Source organism: Panthera pardus, unplaced genomic scaffold (assembly GCF_024362965.1).
Source record: "Panthera pardus isolate Hobbes unplaced genomic scaffold, ASM2436296v1 HiC_scaffold_6, whole genome shotgun sequence".
Taxonomy (NCBI): Eukaryota; Metazoa; Chordata; class Mammalia; order Carnivora; family Felidae; genus Panthera; species Panthera pardus.
Window position 1 is genome coordinate 80,403,548 of NW_026526991.1, and position 19,570 is coordinate 80,423,117.

Consider the following 19,570-nt stretch of genomic DNA (forward strand, 5'->3'; position numbering starts at 1 on the left):
CAGTTCTAGTAACCAGTTCCTCACACTCTAGTGCTGCACAAAACCGAATACTAATCAGTATCACCTGGGCATCTTTTCAGAAACAAAGATTATTGGAAATGATACCCAGAAATACTGCCTCAATAGATCAGAGGTGCAGTCTGATGTGGTGCTCATAGTTTGGGAACCACATCAAGATCCACCGTAGCTCATAAGCCAAGTGAAAAAATTCTAGTTTTTGTGAGATAGTCCCTTTCTAAAAGAATTAAGGAATTCCAATAGCTAAGGATAATCCATAGCTATTATCCAAGAAAATTCAGCCAATCAAGAATGGAACACACACATTAGGACTTTGTTTCTCAGTCTAGAGTCTTTGGAGCCATCCCCAAAGTACTGAAGCAAAGTCTGAGATTGGGACCCAGAAATTGGTATTTCAAACAAACATCCAACAGATTCTGATTTGTCTCCTCTAAGTGATTTTACAGACTACCACTCATTCCTTCAACAATATTTATTGATCAGTCACCACATATCAGGCATTGTTCCAGGCACTGGGTAGGCAGCTGTGAACAAGATAAACTAGACTTATAACCGGGTAGGGCCTACATGATGCTGCAGGTGGAGTAGAGAGATAGACAAATTAAAAAGGAAAGGAATAAAATCAACAGGAATTTCAGATAGTAAGTTCTATTTTAAAAAACCATGCAGGTCACTTGGGTGGTTTAGTCGGTTAAGCGTCCGACTTCGGCTCAGTTCATGATTCTTGCTGTCCGTGAGTTCAAGCCCCATGTCAGGCTCTGTGCTGACAGCTCTGAGCCTGGACCGTGCTTCAGATCCTGTGTCTCCCTCTCTCTCTGCCCCACTCGCACTCTTTCTCTCTCTCTCAAAAATAAATACATTAAAAAAATCCATGATGATGTAATAAGCAACGTGTATTTGCAATGGCAGAGAGGAAGGCATCAGGGAAGGACCCACTAAAGCTACTTAGTTCTGAAAGGACAGAGAGGGCCAACCTTGCAATGAATTGGGAAGAGCTTTCCAGGAAAACAGCAAGGCAGAGGCCTTTGAGCAAGAATTAGTTGGCATATGTGAGGAACAGAAAGAAGGCCAGTTTAGAGGGAGAGGTAAGAAAGGAAGTCAGAGTAGAAATGTAAGGTTGTTTGGCCAGTGTAAAAAGTTTGAAAGAAATACTATTTTTATGGGAAGCTAGCAAAAGAATCCTTTGGAACAGTTTTTACTATGCCATAAGTTAGTTAATAAGTAATTAGTTCCAATCATGTGGAAGGCATACAAAAGATTGCGCTGGTAAAGAAGGGAGCAATTGAACAATTAAAGGTATTTTTCTCTAAGCTCTCTATTCAAACTGTGGTCCATAGACCACATCATCTGGGAACTTACTAGAAATGCAAAATTTTCAGCCTTACTCCAGACTTTGTAAGTCAGAATTGTATTTTAATAAGATCTCCAGGTTCATGCACATCTTAAAGCTTGACAGATATTGCTATAAGCCTGTGGCCATTAACCCTGGCTGTATACTGGAATCACCCTGAAGGTTTAAAAACACCGATGCCTGAGTCCCAACATCAGAGATCTGATTTGAATGGGGAACAGAGGTAGGAAACAGAGGAGACATCAGGATGTTTATAAGCACAGCAAGCATTAAAGCATGATTGATGTGCAAAAGGTCATCTGGGAAGCTCCCACAAATGTGGATTCTTGAGCCTTCCCCAAAGATTCTAATTCAGAAGGCCTGAGATGAGTTTCAGGAACGTGCATTTTTAACCAGCCTACCAAGTGGTTTCTGGTGTAGGTGGCCCACAGACCACAATTTGAGAAACACTGCATTAGGAAACTGTTGAAGGAAAAAGAAAGAAGCATTATGAAATGAGGATGCCAGTTAATTTGGTTGCTGATTGATGTGTATCTCTGGGTGCATCTACTTAGTAACTGCACATTTTCTGAAAGCATGATAAAATAATGTAGATGTCTGATGATTATCATTAAGATCAGAGATATCCTTCTGTGAGAAGTTATGCTGGCTGTAAAGATTTTACAAAACATCCCGTAATCTAAAAAGGGCCAAGGTCATGCACCAGCCTGTGCTAAGGAAACCTTATGCGTAGGGAGAAATTTTCCAGGCTACAGAAGGAATTCTGCTCTTAAACCACTTACTGTCTAATGACTGAAAACTAAATCAAGAAGATCCTTATAGTTTTGGAGAGCCTAAACAGCAGGATGATACCAACAGAGTGGCCATAGCAACTGCTCTCTGGAAAGCCAGTTCTTCCTAACTCTCTGAGGCCCCACCTTTTCCAAGAAGATTTTATGCAACACTCACACCTCCAAGATTCTTCTTGTGTGAACTTCAGTTGGACTCTCAGACTGCTTATTACTTGATTCATTTCTATTTCATTCCTTGTTGTCTTATATGTGGCAGTTTCATTTTCCTAACTGGCTTGTTAAACTGCTTAAAACAAAGATGATGTCCATTTCATACTTCTATTTCACACAGTGCTTGGAACATTGCTGAATACACAAAAGAAGCTTAGCAAATTGTTGTTTGGTTGAATAATGGCAATAAAAAACCTTCATACTGTCTTTCTGAATGGTTTCATTGATCATGATGAGTGATCCTTAAAATAGCAAAAGCACACTCATTACTGGGAGATTCTAAAATATAAACCATTCAACACTATTAAAATAACAACAAGAAGAGCAACCAAGTAGTTTTTTTGCACTTTATTTTTTTCAAAGATTTATGGAAATTGTATCATTGAATTCCCATGAAAACTTTATGACAAATATTGAAAAGAAGTTTTGGTGGTTTTAAATTTTTTAATTATTGTGGTAAGAACACTTAATATGAGATCTACCATTTTTGACAAATTTTTAAGTGCATAGTACAGTATTGCTAACTAGAGGCACCAAGTTGTACAACAGATCTCTAGAATGTATTCATTTTACATAACTGAAACTATATAGATGTTGAACAACAACTCTCCATTTCCCTCAACCCCCAGCTCCTGACAACCACCATTCTGGCTTATTTTACCTAGCATAACATTCTCTATGTTGTCTCTATGTTGTCTCTATGTTGTTTCCATGTTGTCACATATGTCAGGATTTCCTTCTTCTTTAAGGTTGAATAATATTCCATTGTATGCATGCACCATATTTTCTTTATCCATTCATATGTAGATGAACATTTAGGTTATTTCCATGTCTTGGCTATTACAAATAATGCTGCAATGAACATGGGAATGCATATATCTCTTCAAAATACCAATTTCAATTATTTTTGGATATATACCCATAAAGGGGTTTACTAGATTCTGTGGTAATTTTTTTCATTTTTAAAGGAACCCCTATATTGTTTTCTATACTGGCTGCCCTCCGTTTTACATTCCCACCGATAGTGTACAAGAGTTTCAGTTTCTCCAGACCCTAATTAACATTTGTTACTTTTGTTTTTTTTTGGTAATAACCACCCTAACAGGTGTGAGGTAATATCTCATTGTGGTTTTGATTTGCATTTCCCTGATGATGAGTGATGTTGAACATCTTGTCATATATCTGTTGGCCACTTGTATGTGTTCTTTGGAGAAATGCCTATTGAATTTTTGGCCCATTTTTTAAATGGGTTTATTTATTTATTTAGCTAATTATTTATTTAGCTATTTAGCTAATGGGTTTAGGAGTTCCTTGTGTATTTTTAATATTAACCCTGTGTCAGACATATGGCTTGCAAATACTTTCTCTCATTCTGTAGATTGTCTTTTCACGCCACTGATTCTTCCCTTGCTATGCAGAAGTTTGTAGTTTGATGTAATATCACTTGTCAATTTTTACTTTTGTTGCCTTTACTTTTGGTGTCATATCTAGAAAAATCATTGCCAAGACCAATGTCATGAAGCTTTTCTCCTATGTTTTCTTCTGGGAGTTTTACAGTTTCAGGTATTATTTAGTTTAAATCTTTAACCCATTTTGAGTTGATTTTTGGGTTTGGAGTAAAAAAAGTTCCAATTTCATTTTTTTGCAAGTGGATATCTAGTTTTTCCAATACCATTTCTGAAAATATTATTCTTTTCTCATGATGTATTCTTGGCACCATTGTAAAAGATCATTTGCCTTATATGTATGGATTTATTTCTGGGACCGTTGTTCTGTTCCTTTGGTCTATTATGTCTATCTTTATGCCAGTACCATACTATTTTAATCACCGTAGCTTTGTAATATGTATTGAAATCAGGAACTGTGATGCCTCCAGCTTTGTTCTCCTTTCCAAGATTACTTTGGCTACCTGGGGTCTTTTGTAGTTCCTTATGGTTTTTAGAATTTTTTTCTATTTCTCTGAAAAAAATGTCATTGGGATTTTGATAGGGATTCCATTGAATCTATAGATAACTTTCAGTTGTGTGGACATTTTAACAATGTGAAGTCTTTCAATCCATGAACACATAATGTCTTTCCATTTATGTCTGCTTTAATATCAGTGTTTTATAGCTTTTAGTATACAAGTCTCTTACTTCCTTAGTTAAGTTTTTTTGTTCCTAAGTATTTTTTGATTCTATGGTATTATTTTCTTAATTTCCTTTTCATATAGTTTTTTAGTGTATAGAAATGATTTTTGTATGTTTATTTTATATTCTACAACTTCATTGAATTCATTTATTGGTTCCAATGGTTTTGTTTGTAGAGCCTTTAAAGATTTTTACCTATAAGATCATATCATCTGCAAGCAGAGATATTTTACTTTTCCCTTTCCAATTTGGGTGACTTTTATTTCTTTTTCTTGCCTAATTTCTTGGCTAAGACTTCTAGGACTATACTGAATAGAAGTAGAAGAGTGGGCATACTTGCCTTGTTCCTGATCTTAGAGGAAAAGCTTGCAGCTTTTCACCACTGAGTATGATATTAGCTATGGGCTCTCCATATGAGACTTTTATTGTATTGAGGTAAATTCCTTTTGTATCTATCTTATTGAAAGTTTTTATGAAAATGTGTTGAATTTAGAGTTCCCTCTCCCCCACCCCCAATTTGAACTTGATGAAATTGGGGCTCAGAGAGCTCTTAATCAGGATGCTTAATCATGGCCTATATGGTGTCCATGTATGAATTAGGAAAAGATGAGCCTCCCTCTATGCAGAAGCAGCTAGGACACCAGTCTGGCAAGTGGAATACCCACTCAACCTCGGCTAGGTTAACTTGTGTAGAGCATAATTTCTAAAATTGTGGCAGAGGCCTTACTTGCAAACACTCTCCCATTGCCTCTTGACACATCAAAATAAAATCAAAGGCTTAGTGTTCTTTTCTCTACCCACACTGTTCAAGCCAGGGTATATTTGTTTGAGTGTTTAAGAAGGCAAGAGCAGGGCACCTGAGTGGCTCAGTTGGTTAAGCGTTCAACTTCAGCTCAGGTCATGATCTCGTGGTTCATGAGTTTGAGCCCTGCATCGGGCTCTGTGCTGTCAGCTCAGAGCCTGGAGCCTACTTCAGATTCTGTGTCTCCTTCTCCCCTGCTCATGCTCTGTCTCTCTCTCTCAAAAATAAATAAACATTTTAAAAAGGCTATATATAAAAAAAAAGGCAAGAGACTAAAATCTCCAACCTATAATCAGAGAATCAGCCACAAACAAGGTGAATAGTAGGAAAACAATAGCATAGATTTTGTAACTGGAAAATTATCAAGGAAGATATACCAGACAGGCACTCTACTTTTAGAGAAAGTGATTGTGTCAGATTGCAAAAATAGCCACAATACCTGGCAGCTCCTCCATCAAGAGGTAGAGTCTCTTTCCCCACCCACTGAATTTAGGCTGAATTTGTGACTTACCATGATGGACAGGAAATGGAGCAAGTTACAACATGAGATTTCTGTACCAGGGCTTCCACAAGCCTGACAGCTTTCAGACCGTTGGATGATGACAGGCATGTGGCCCTCACCTCCAACTTCCCTACCAACAGTGAGACAACAACTAGACACATAAGTGTGGTCATATTCACTCATACATGGTCCCCAGCCAAGTCACCAGCTGACCACAGACAGAAGTAAGCCTAGCTACTCACCTGTCTGCTTCAGATCAGTGGAAACACCCAATTGACTCATACCTCATGAATAACAATAAATGGTTGTTATTTTAAGCCACTATGTTTGTAGATCATTTATTTAGAAACTGATAAAATGAGTGACCCTGGAAACAAAGAATCAGGCAGATCATGAAGCTAAGATGCTATGTGCAAATAGCAACAGCCACTGTAAACAGCAGCAAAGCTAAAGAACAAAAAGTGCATGGGATAGAGATTACTAATCACATGAGCTTTTCATGTCATAGTATCCCAGTTAGTAGTTGCCATTAATGGTATATTTAAAAAAGAAGAAAAGGCACATAATCAATTTTACATATAGTGACTTACTTTTGAAAGTAATAGCAGAAAAACCACAAATAGCTACAGATGCTTCAACCATTTGATTTATTGATGACAATAATCAATGTGATTCACTACTTCTCTTAGTGCATCCTTCATAGAGAACTAAGCTGGTAATGAGAGCATATGAGGCAGCACTTCTTGAAATGACTGGATTCAGCTCTTTCAACCTTAAATATAACCCTTTACCTGTATCCATTTTCCATCACAAGAGATCATCACTTACAGTTTTTAAAATATGAAATAAGAATTCTGGTTTGAAGGAGAAAAGAACAAAAAGAAAAGGAAGAAATTGTTATTTCAACACCCATTCAATATGGAAGACTGGCATGCTGAAGCATATATCTTCCAACCTTTTTTCCAAACTCCAAACCAACTCAAATTCTCTTGCTAGACACTGGGAGAAAGGATAGGTGATTGCATAAAGCATAGAACCCATATTCATACCAAATCACACAATGACTGTTTTAAGAAAATAATCATACAACATGAGCATTTCAGAAAAAAACCTGTTCAGGAGCTAAGGTACCTAATTAAGTATATATTTTTCATACCTTAGAAAATCTATTTGCAAAGAAAATTATGTTTGAATGCAGATGAACTCTAAATTTCCAGAAGTATCCTTGAACCAATCCTGTCCTTCTGGAAGTATGTTGGAGTCCATGTGTTAAGACTACAGCAACCACAGCATCTTCTACTTCCCCATGCTAATGGTTCCATATAGTCCCTGAAATACACACAAACTCTTAAACCTTGAAACCCAAGACTTGCCACTATCTAGCTCCAGTGTACCTTTTCAATAATCCCCACAAATGTGTAATATTTTTTTCCTTTTCCCCAAACACAGGCAATGCTTTCCCATCTCCATACTAATTTTTCTGCTAAGAACATCTTCCATACTCATCTCTTCTTGTTAAAAACAGCATCTAAAATTTGAAGTCCACCTCAAATGTCATTTCTTTGTTGAAGCATGGCTACTTTTCTACAATTTGGGATATACTCATGTCCTAAGTCTTATTTCTCTACCTCAGAAATTAGAAATCACACCCTCAGACTCCTATATAGGTAGGAAGTCATGTGACTGAGTCTAGCCAATCAGGAGTACCCACTTGATAGACCGATTCAAAAAGAGCAACATAAGAAGTGACTGCTCAGAGGAACAAATCTGGGAAGTGTAGTAAAAGGTGAATCTGGTTCTTAAGTAACAATGAGATCTGAACTTCTCATTACCATCTTTCATTCAATCTAAGATGTTATCAACTTAAAGATACCTCTAAAATACCTCTAAAATAATTTTTAATTTGGGGGCACCTGGGTGGCTTAGTCAGTTGGGCGTTCGACTTTGGCTCAGGTCATGATCTCATGGTTCGTGAGTTCAAGCCCCCTATCTGGCTTGCTGCTGTCAGTGCAGAGCCCGCTTCGGATCCTCTGTACCCTTCTCTCTGCTCCTCCCCCACTGGTGCTCTCTCAAAAATAAATAAAACATTAAAAACAATTTTTTAATAAAATAAAATAATTTTAATTCTTCCAATAAAGCTATGATACCATGTGTTCTTATAACTTAGAATGTTATTTCATACTTACTGAAAAACATGTAAGACAGATAGACACAGATGTTTTCAAAACTATATTGGGTAAGTTATTCGCATTCAAAGTCTGAATTTTCTAAATGGCTTTCAGACTCAGAATCAACCATGTCCATGTTTTGGCACACAATATCATCCTTTGTGCCATTGGGACTCTTGATGAAACATTTTGTAAAAGAGTGCTCCACTATTGTCTCTAGGAATTTCTTCTAAGCCACCAGTCCCAATTCTATGAGTTTTGATGCATGTGAACAGGCAATGACAGCTACATCATGATTGCCACATGACCAACAGCAATTGTGACAAGCCATTCAAATTTAGAGAAGTAAATATGTCATGAACAAACTATCTTAGAAAAAAATGAAGTATGTTCTATCTCCACTGGTGATTCCAGGGTAGGAGTCACTTTCCATTGCTATAATATATTATAGTCCATCCATTGAAAAATTGGTTAGTGGTACTTAAAAGACCATAAAATGGAACAAATACCTCTATTTCTAACCACATGTCTTACAGTTTCCACCAGACTAACACATAAAGCTATGACAAATATTCAAAGTAATCTACTGAGGGATTATAATAAGTAATCTCAGAATGGAGTAACAAAATATGTAAGTTTAGCTAATTTGGACTTTCACTATATCGCACTAGGAAAGACACTTTAAAACTTAGATTCCCATGTATGTCATGCCTCACAAGTTTCCCAGACCAACTGACTTCAACTCTTCCTTCACTACTTCCACAGGATGAAGTCTGATATTTAATTGCTTTCTGAGTTCCCCATCTCAAGGCGTATCCTGGGCTTCAATTAGATCAACACTGACATTCACATCTGCTGAATCTCATGGTGCCTGCTTGAAAAATGGGCTTCAGACATAGGCAAGAGTGAAAGTGGGTTCTCCAGGATTGAGGAACACCAGTAAGAGCTATAGGTACCCTTGTTCCCTCACACAGGGAATTTATCTGTTAGAAATTTCTCAGGGGCAAATAACAGAAAATTCAATCCGGGGCACCTGGGTAGCTCAGTCAGTTGAACATCCGACTTCAGCTCAGGTCATGATCTCACAGTTTGTGAGTTTGAGCCCTGCATCGGGCTCTGTGCTGACAGCTCAGAGCCTGGAGCCTGCTTCAGATTCTGTGTCTCCCTCTCTCTCTGCCTTCCCCTGCTCGCACTCTATCTCTCTCAAAAATAAACATTAAAAAAAATTAAGAAAATTCAATCCAAGGTGGCTTAATATTTATAACATTTATTATCTCTCCTAACAAAATTTCATAGGTAGGTCAATCTTCAGGTGTCACATAATGACCTTGACTCTGCTTCTCTAAGACCCTCTTGGGTCTGCCTTTCTTTGTTGGTTAGCTTCATCCTCAGACTGAGAACATAATGGCTGTCATAGATCTAGGCATTATATCCAGATATAACAGTGTTTACAGAAGTTAATGATGACTTTCCTCACTTCTGTTAGAAACAATAAACTCTTCCCAGAATCTCTCAGTTTTCCTCCATTTAAGACTTTATTGAACAGAACTGGATCACAAGCTTATCCTGAACCAATCACTGGTAAAGGGATAGGACTACTCTGATTGGTTTTGATCAGCCAGGACCCACCCCCAGGGCTGGGGTCAGGGCTGGGGCCTGCCCATCCCAAAGAATACAGTCACCCAGAGAGAGGTAGATGCCTGAACAAAATCAGGCTCCTATTAGAAAGGAGGTAGTATGTGTGAAAAAAGATGTTAGTATGTTAACTATACTGGAATTTTTAAAAAGTTAATAAAAAACCAAAACCAAAATAAAACAAAAAAGATGTTAAGTAACCAATGAAATTTCCTAAGTAAATAATCCCTCTAAATTATAAATTTTTCTTAGAGATGGCATGCTCTAATCATTACTAATGAAAGATTATTCATTGGTAACAGAGCTCTACCCTGCTCTTTAGGAATAGGTATTATTATGCTTTGGCTTGTTGATGTGCCATCAGAAACCTGGTGCCATCAAAAAGAGATAGAGGCCTCTATATGTCCTTTCTTCCTTACTGGAAAGATGACACTGCATTTGACTGAATAGTTTTTGGGTTTTTTTATAATTTTTTTTTTTTTAACGTTTACTTATTTTTGAGACAGAGAGAGACAGAGCGTGAACGGGGAGGGTCAGAGAGAGGGAGACACAGAATCTGAAACAGGCTCCAGGCTCTGAGCTGTCAGCACAGAGCCCGACGCGGGGCTCGAACTCACGGACCGCAAGATCATGACCTGAGCCGAAGTCGGCCGCCCAACCGACTGAGCCACCCAGGCGCCCCATGACTGAATAGTTTTTATTCAAGTTATCCCTCTGATAGAGAAGGAATAAAAAGTGAAGAACTTAATTATTTTATATAGGCCTACTCCCCATCCCCCAACAAGTCTGTAAACCCCTCTAGGGAATAAATGGTATCTTTTTCATATTTATATATCCTATGAAGCTAGCCTTATATAATAGGAACTCCATTCAATAAATAAATGATAAATTGAATTGTAAATCTCATTCATTCTTTCCATGATTAACCTTTATGACAGCTGGGGCGCCTGTGTGGCTCAGTCATTTAAGAGTCCGACTTCAATTCAGGTCATGATCTCACGGTTCAGGGTTCAAGCCCCACATCAGGCTCTGTGCTGACAGCTCAGAGCCTGGAGTTTGCTTCAGATTCTCTGTCTCCTCTCTCTCTCTGCCCTTCTGCCCCATCTCTCTCAAAAATAAATTTAAAAATCATTTTAAAAATTAAAAAAAAAAAAACCTTTATGACAGCTAATTAAGTCTCCAAGCTAGGTGTGGTCCATATCCAACCTGTGCGCATTAGGAAAGATCCTCTGGCTTTAGTATATGTTCCTCTCTGTGCCTCCAACCATAAGCATCACCTAGAAGCAGGGACTTTCAAGGTGGAATTCTAATGCTCTTTACAGTCATGTTATGGGCTTAACTTGGAGAAAAAAAAATTACAGTCCCTAAATCAGACAAGCACTACCTGGAGAAATTCAGACTTTGATAAGACCTTACCAATCCATTTCCTTTCAGCTTTGCCCACCAGATGGTTCCTCATTCTGAAGAATTAGTGGGTTGAAAAAAAAAAAACAAACAAACAGAATTAGTGGGTTGAAAATCCCCTAGGAGAGTATATCCAAACTTCAACATGTTCAGACAGATGTGCACACAAATAGTAGGTTTAAATGAAATTCTCTATATGATTTCATATTTCTCCCTTTTTCTCTTTACTATCCTCTTTTCTTATTTAATCTCTCTAGGTAAAAGATTTGGGTTTTTCCCCCTTCTCTTGTGGCACAGTATATTTTCTGAATATACTGATTTATGCCCTTTGTTCTTATTCCTTGACTTGCAATTCTTATCTCTCTATTCTGTCCCCAGACTCAAAGTTTGTTGTTATGTCTGAGAAGTCCTTAGACACCATGGTTACCCAAAGGGTCAAACTGACTCTTCCCTAAACTGAGCGTTGCTGATTCATGGGATGCCTCAGGGATTGTAATAGCCACAGCTAAAATAGCTATCCAAACAAAGATGCTTAGATAACAGCAGCTATTGAAAACAACCAACCCCTGTTACAAATCAATTAGCTACCCCTTATTTGAAAGATATTCAGTATGGCATTCATACTGGGAATCAGGGCGGATGGTATTTCCTGAACTGATTTATACTATGCTAATATTTGTCAAGTAAATGAAGAAAAATATCAAGAGAGTAAAAAGCCAAACAAAAATTCCGAATCTTGAGGTCATTTTCATTGTCTAATTTTCCTAATGTGTTATCAAATGCTCATCTGAATGCCTGAGGAGTGAATAATTTAGATTAATATTTACCTATGTATTTCTGTATAGAATAGTCTAATGTAATATATGCATTTAATTAAATATTTCAACATGACTTTACAGCCTATAAGGTAACTTCACATGTATTATTTCAGTTGATCATTACGACATGCCTGTGAAGTATGTGCTAATGGTATCCCCATTTCACAGGTGAATAGACTCTGACTCTGAGAAGATCTTGTGCCTTTTTAAAAACTTCTAAAACTAGCTGATAAAAAGAAGAGACAAGACTAAAATCTAGGTCTTTGGCTCACTCTTTCCATTGCTCACATTGCCAATATACATTCATGACAAACTATAGTCCTCATTGCCTAATCAAATGTAGCAAAAATTAGAAGTCAACAGGTTGCAGTTCAGATGCCCCTTCCTTTATATGGAGGCTATGGCTTTTCCTTCCTTTGTATTCTCTTTAGTTTAACATAAAATCACAATAATGTTTCCATAGGAGCATTGGAGAGTACTTAATGAATGAGCAATATTCCCATGGAAACTGTTTAAAGGCTGGCTGAGTGACACCAGGGAATGTTCTTCCATTGAAATTGCTAAACACTCAATTTTCCCTCTGACTTTCACTTTTTATGCAATGCTTCATCCTTTAAATCAAGAGTGTGATGCCTTGTTGAACATAGGATTGTCTGATGTCCCTTTTAAAACTAACACATCAGGTCATGCTGCTCTATTATCTCCAGTTTATGATATGAATGTGAGTTTCTACTTTGGCCCTTTGTGGAAAATGTTGCCAACTTGTATTCTTCCAACAGCGTCTATTAGAGCTTGAGATAGGTTCCATTCAGACACTCTTCATGCCAAGAACTCTAGGCCAAGATCTGTGATAACTGAACAGGACAGCAACTATGATTTTCAAGTTCTATCTAAGGGTACGTTTTTGACAGGCAATGTAATGTTGCTTGCATTTTAGGTTTTAACCTATTGAGCTATGCAAGAGCCTTATTTGTCAGGACTGGGGAAAAAACTCAATAATAAGGTTTCATGCATTCCAAGATGTCTGAAACTCCAATGAAAGGTCATATACAATATAATACAAGATAGACTTTGTAGATCAGATTTATTTTAGGTTTTTAATACAATTCTGCATTCTTCTGAATTAATGTAGCAAATATATTAAGCTCATAACTCCATGGTGAAGTGGAAGGCTGCTCTGAGCTATTGTAAGGAAAATGTAGCACTTAAACCACAGCTACAACAGGTCATTTGAGGGGAAAATGTGGTTTCAAAAAATAACTGAAAAATGCATTCATAGACATTATTATACAATTGAATGTGGCAGTCAAGGAAACCAGTGAGGAACTGACTCAGGTATGATACTATTCTATCCAACTCATCTGCCATGACAATAAAATGTATTTACTTAGTTTAGGGGGGAAAAAAGACAAATTCAAGATATGTAAGCCTTTGATTAATGATTCAGCTATGATGGAACCACTTACAGGACAATAGCCAGGAATCTTTATGGAGGTATGGTAAAATACCATTCTCCACTCTGGCTGTATGATCTGATAATACAGACTATTTTAATTGTGTTATAGTTTGGGAGGTAAAATGCACACAGGAATGAAAATAGGACCTGCCTTTGATTGTAAAAATAATTCATTTCTGGGCAAGTCTAACTTATTATTATATAGGCTATTTTAAAAGATTGTTGGGTAACCTGGCATTATTTTCATTTATTGGTAATCCTGGTAGTTTATTGATATAATAAGTGTGTGCACTCATGAAGAAAATTGCCAACTCAGGGCAGAAATCTATTTTATACAAAAAAATTCAAATATGTGTATGTACCATGATGGGTATTTAGAGAAAAAGTATTCACACCTTTTAATCTTCATTCATTCCTTGTTTGAAAGATTTATTGACTTCCAACCATGTGCCAAGTGCTGCTCTAGGTTCTGAAGGTACAACAAAAACAGACAGAAATGTTGGCTTTTATACAGTTTGCATTTATTCCAGTGGGAGGAGACAGACAATAAACAATGTGAGTAAAATATATAATATGTCAAAATTTAAAGATTTATAATAAAAACATTAGTCAAATATTTAGTACACAAGAATTAAGAGATTCAGAGTTCTGAAGAGACTGTAAATCCCATGTCATTAGTGTAACCCCAGCACCTACCACAATGCCTGGCCTAGTAGATATTGAAGAAATATTTGGTGAATGCCTGAATGAACAAGTGAACAGACTTTATGTTCTCTGAAAATAGCCCTGAACACTATATCTCAGCCTCATACTAGATTTTCTTTTTTTTATCCGCTTATCTCCAAAAAAGATTTGAAGTAACTTATAGCAAAAAGGTAAAGAATGTAGTTCAAGCAGTAAAGGAAGAAATAGAGTTATGATGAATGACTTTTTTTTTTAATACAGGGCTTAGACATAGTAGGTGATCAATAACCTAAATGAAAGTATATTTGATAGCAATTTCCCCAAAGAATGCATACATATTTTTCACATAACTTTTTCAAAAATACAAGATATCTCTTATCAAAAACTGAGGGGGGGCATGTCCAAATGTGATTTTGAAAAAAAGGGGGGGAAATGTTCAGATAAGGCATTATTATCAGAGCAATAATCCAAATGCATGTGACTTTCTCTAAAGTTCCAAGAGTTGAACTTAGCATAAAGTAGAATCTCAGTAAATGTTGACATAATACTATCAGATAAAACTGATTCTCAAACTGTTTTCTATAATGTGGTAACAACATCATGTAATCACCATTAAAAAAAAATGTTCTTTTTATTTTGGTCTGTAGAGTTAGACCGTTCTATGGTTGGCTTTCCAGCAAAGATGCTCAATATCTCTGATAACGAATGGTTCTTCTCAACTCAGTGTATAGCTTTCAAGAACCCACATGGGTGGGTGAAAGAGGGCAACAGCTGCTTAGCCAGTCACATCAGCTAAATCAACCCTAACATATCAGTGGACATGAGATATGGCAGCCAGAGCCTACATCATAGTCGAGGCAATGTAGTGTGAGACAAAACTGAATTCAAGTCCCAGTTCTAGTAATTACCTACTCTAGTTGGGGCAACAATCTATTGTAAATGTAATACTATTTAACATCTTTGCAGTCCTAGGTAAAGGAGCACAATAATATTTGTAATTATTATTGAATGTGGATAGCATCCTGGCTATTTTGAAGACTAGATTTCTTGGGACATCAGCAGGAAGGAAGCAGGAAGGAAATTTAGGAAAATCATTCAGTAAGATGAAAGCTAAGATGAAAAGAGTAGGCTTTCCTACTTTGGAGTAGAAACTAGATAGGGTCTTTAGATAATTCAATCATCTCAGTAGGGAGGCAGGTGTTGCTTACATAGAGGAGAACAATTGAGATGTTCTCGGTAGTGAACAAAGATAAGAGAATGCCATATAAGCTAGAGTCTAATTGGTCTACCCAAGTCCATATCAGCAGGTACTAATTCTCCTATAACAGTCTGTTCCTCCCTCCCCAAGTGTGTGAAGGAGTTCAAGAGATTTTCAACCAGCAGCCAGGATAGCTCATCCCCTTCTTTGAAAAAGGTCTGAAAGTTAACATTGTAAGAAAGAAAAATACCTTTCTATGTCTTATGGGCAATGGGAAGAATGGGTAGGCATAGGGATTCTTATTGATCTAGAAGGCTTTCCTTTAATTCCTTTCTTATTCCATTATTCCCCTCTCTGCCTTTCCTTCCATCTTCTCTTCCTCTCCCTTCCTTCTATTTTCTCTGTTCTTACCTACCACCTCATTCTACAAGGGTCTAAGACGGAGTGATTTCCTCATTGTTATTTGCCACAGTATTCTGGGTAAGTCAGGTGCTGAGATGCTTTCAGGTTTCAGTTTGCTTGGGTTAGACCTGATGTATTTTTCATTCTTCCTTTCTACATCTCCTAATGTAGAAAAGTGCAGCATTCAGATGAAAAATACATGGGACATCAAGACAAGTTGTCCCATTGGAGACCAGGAAGCTAAACATGTGATGACTGTGAATGAACTCTCTGAGAACCAAATGAAAATCACAGAAATAGAAACCAGATGTAAGCAATCATGAATCCAGGGCAATACTCTGCCTCTAGTTTATTTTTAGCAGAAATGTTATTAAAGTCTTTTCAGTACCGTAATTAATTTTCAAGGATTGCCATTAGCCTCATAGTGTAAAATGGGACAAGAAATTTTTTGCATATAAAGTTTAGTGGAAAATATTGATTTTTCAAGTAGTTTGCTGTGTGTCTGGTGGTTGTTGGGGGCAGTTATATGGTTTTTAGTTCTCCCAGTTTGACCTAGGAGTAATGAATCTCTCACCAGAATGTAATCCGTCTTTAGATAATAGTGGCTGTTTATATATTTAGGATGTGTCAACCTCCTCAAGGCTGGGAAGTATCATAGCCTAATATAATATTTGGCTTTCAAGTTTTGGGTGTGCAACAAGAGGACCAACAGTCTTGTTGGCTAAAATCAACCCAAGGTATTAGAGTTTGGACATGAACTTGGCCTGCCCATGCCAGAGGGAATACAAGTACCTTCTTTCAGGCTCTGAATGAAATCATTAATTATGTCAGCAGCTCCAGCGATAGACCTGGAGACACTTTGCACTACTTAGCAAACAAGCTACCTTCTCAACTGTTTAGAAGTCTGGGGAAGATCTTAGAGATCTGTACTCACTGTACTTACACAGCCCTTTCCCTGCAAATCCTCAGACTCTCCTTGATCCTGTGTCTCTTTGGTTTTACCACACCAGAGTTGGAATGAGATGAGGGAAATATATGGCTGTGATGCCCAGACTGTGTATTACAGACCTAAAAGAACATCCTGGTGCACCTTGACAATGAAACTCTTTTAAAATGAGGGTTTTTTGGAACCATATCAACCACACTTGAGTTCCTGCTCAATTTAAGGCCATCATAGGTCTTTTAAAGAGTAATTTAACTGCTATAGACATGTACATTTTTGCCTGTTAAGAACCGCTTTACAAAGAATATGACCTGTGTTTATAAGACAAAAAAATGTTTAATCCTTTCCACAAAAAGCAGCTTCCTTTTTTTTTTTTTACCATTAAAAATACTGTGGCAGTTTTATGTATAATTACAGCTTAGCAGGGTGAGAATTAAAGGAGCAAAGTGCAACAAAATTCTGCTAAGGTCAGTTTAAATTTTCTTAACGTAAGTACTTTCACATAATAATTGACTTCAGTATATTATGATACAATAAAAGTCCTTATCTTCTCCCTCATTTACCACTCTTTGGGAAGTGAAGCACAAATGAAATGAAGAGGGAAATACCTTCAGGAAAAGCATGTAATACATGCACTAAGCGTTAAGGAAAGAGTGGCTTTTGAGACTGAATGAAATACAGGCTGCCCCCAAATCCACCAGTTTTTAAAAGAACATACTTTCTGAAGGGTTCCCAATAGCAGATCAAAGAGCTTTATAAATGAATTTTGAAAAACAGATCTAAAATAATTAAAACTATGCTTTCATTTCTCAGAAGTGCAGGCAGAAAGAACTACAATTCAATTTGATCCCACAGATATCTTCAGAAGACCTACTCAAGGCGCATAGCAGTGTTGGGCATATTGGGAAGGTAAGCAGAACACAAACAAGAGACTAATTGACTTTTTTCTTTGTTTCGTTCATAGACAATTACGGATAGAATGTTTTCCTCTTGAAAGCAGAAAAAATAGTCTAGCAGCTTTAACAGAGCTGCTAGTGGGAAGGACTAAAACCCTCCCTAATAAATTTATCAAATTTAATGGATAAAAGAATGAGATCTTAAAAATATAATAAATGAGCTGTTGGGGAAAAGTAATTTTTAAAAAATAAAGAAACTGGAGGAAATTAGATAAACTTCGAAGAGAGAATTCTCAACTCTCTTTCATGTCTTTCTCATGTCTCATGGGACAGAGGAAAATGCTAAATTACCAATGGGGGGATTGAGGAAGAAGCTCCCTAAGTTACGAGCAGATAAAGATAAAAGAATGAAATCTATTTATATCATTTTATTTTTTCTCCTTTCTATGAAAGGAGGGTAAAGAGATGTATAGGGGAAAGTTGACTATCAAAGGATTCATAGAACAAACTAAATTCTGAATTACAAAATAATAATAATAAAATATTATTATTCCAGTTTCATAAGTTTTAAGAAACTGGGTACACATTTAAGTCTGATTTCACTCATTTTTATAAATTGAGAAAGGGAAAGTAAAAGGTTTTGTATCAATTTTATTGACTTGGGAAAATATTTAGGAGGATATATATATATAAAGGTTCCATTTTTCTTCATTAATTACTTTTATTTTGTAGATCCAAAAACTGAGAGAGAGAAATACTGTGAAAAATTACTCAGTCACCATACTTTCTAGTCTACACCAGGCATTCTCAAGGTTGTTTATAAGCACATATTCTCTCACTCTCTTTTTTAAGTACCGCACCACCATAAGAAGGAGGGATAAAAACAAGAAGTCATGTGTTCTAATCTGATGTCTCCTGATTTATACAGAAATATATAAAAGGTTCCGTTATGTACCGGATCTTAATTAGATATGCCTCCATAAATAAAGGCACAAAAGTCAAATAAAACTTATAAATGTTTACAACTTTTTGTAGTTTTTTGTAGTATTTAAGGGAATTTGTTATTCAGATGGAGATGGGACGGCTCAGAGAGATAAGTGGGGGGAATTGACAAGAGAAATTAAAAGACAAAAAGTTAAATGTGAGAATTAAAAAGGCAAAACATTCTTAGCCTTCAACATGTATAAGAGCTTAATTAAGTTCAGAAACAGTTCTTCATAAGAACATGTCACAAGAGCTGAGGAAAACTGACTTCACAGAGAATGGACCTACAGTATTGCAATATTATATGGGAATTTCTTTGTTTCCTCCATTGCTAACAGCGGCAATCACAGGGCTCAGGGGTCTGGTAAATAATAAAGAAGTTGCTCCTCTGAATAATACTGTTCTGCAAAGGACCCCCACCATCCCTAGGAAGCCCTGCGACACCTGACAATCTCCCAGCAGCAGTTTCTCCAGCCAATAAAGTGGTTTTGTGGACATTACCATAGCGATACTATCCGGTATTCAGTTCGCAGATGCTTTTAACAAATACGAGAAGCATAACATGATCATCAATCAGGCTTGTTCATTTGAGAATAGAAGCTTAGAACAGGGAAGGTAAGTAGGCTGCTGGATGGACCAACGTTTCTCAAAGCAAGCTAAATGATGCTGGAGGAGGAAAGACACCTCAGGAAGGAGCTAAAAGGAAACCCACAATTTGGACTCCAGAGTTTGTTTCCGTCTATCTCTGGAATTCTGCCTCTGTGAGAACTCGTCCGGAGTTGTGCAAACGAACACTTCGAGCCTCGTGCCCGGCGCGCAACGGCTCAGTGTCTGGCTGGCTCCGGCTCGAGTGTGTCTCTGCCCCAGGCGTTGGGGGGCGGGGGGTGGTCTGCGCCTCGCCAGGACAGCACGAACACGTATGTCAAGGACTCTTAACCACCATGGACAGCTCACTGGCTTCCCCCAGCCAGCTCCGCGCTGTTCACAAACTCCACAGGAGCCACCAGCTAGGTTGCTTTTTATGCCCTGGAGAGATGCCCTGTGTTCCACGGTCTACACCCCCCGCGATCGCCAACTGCAACCACTGAGCGGCTATATATAGACAGAGCGGACTTCGAGAATTAATAACCCTTCTTGCCCTCACATCAGTCCTTTAAGTTGCCACTGGATTCTAAGAAT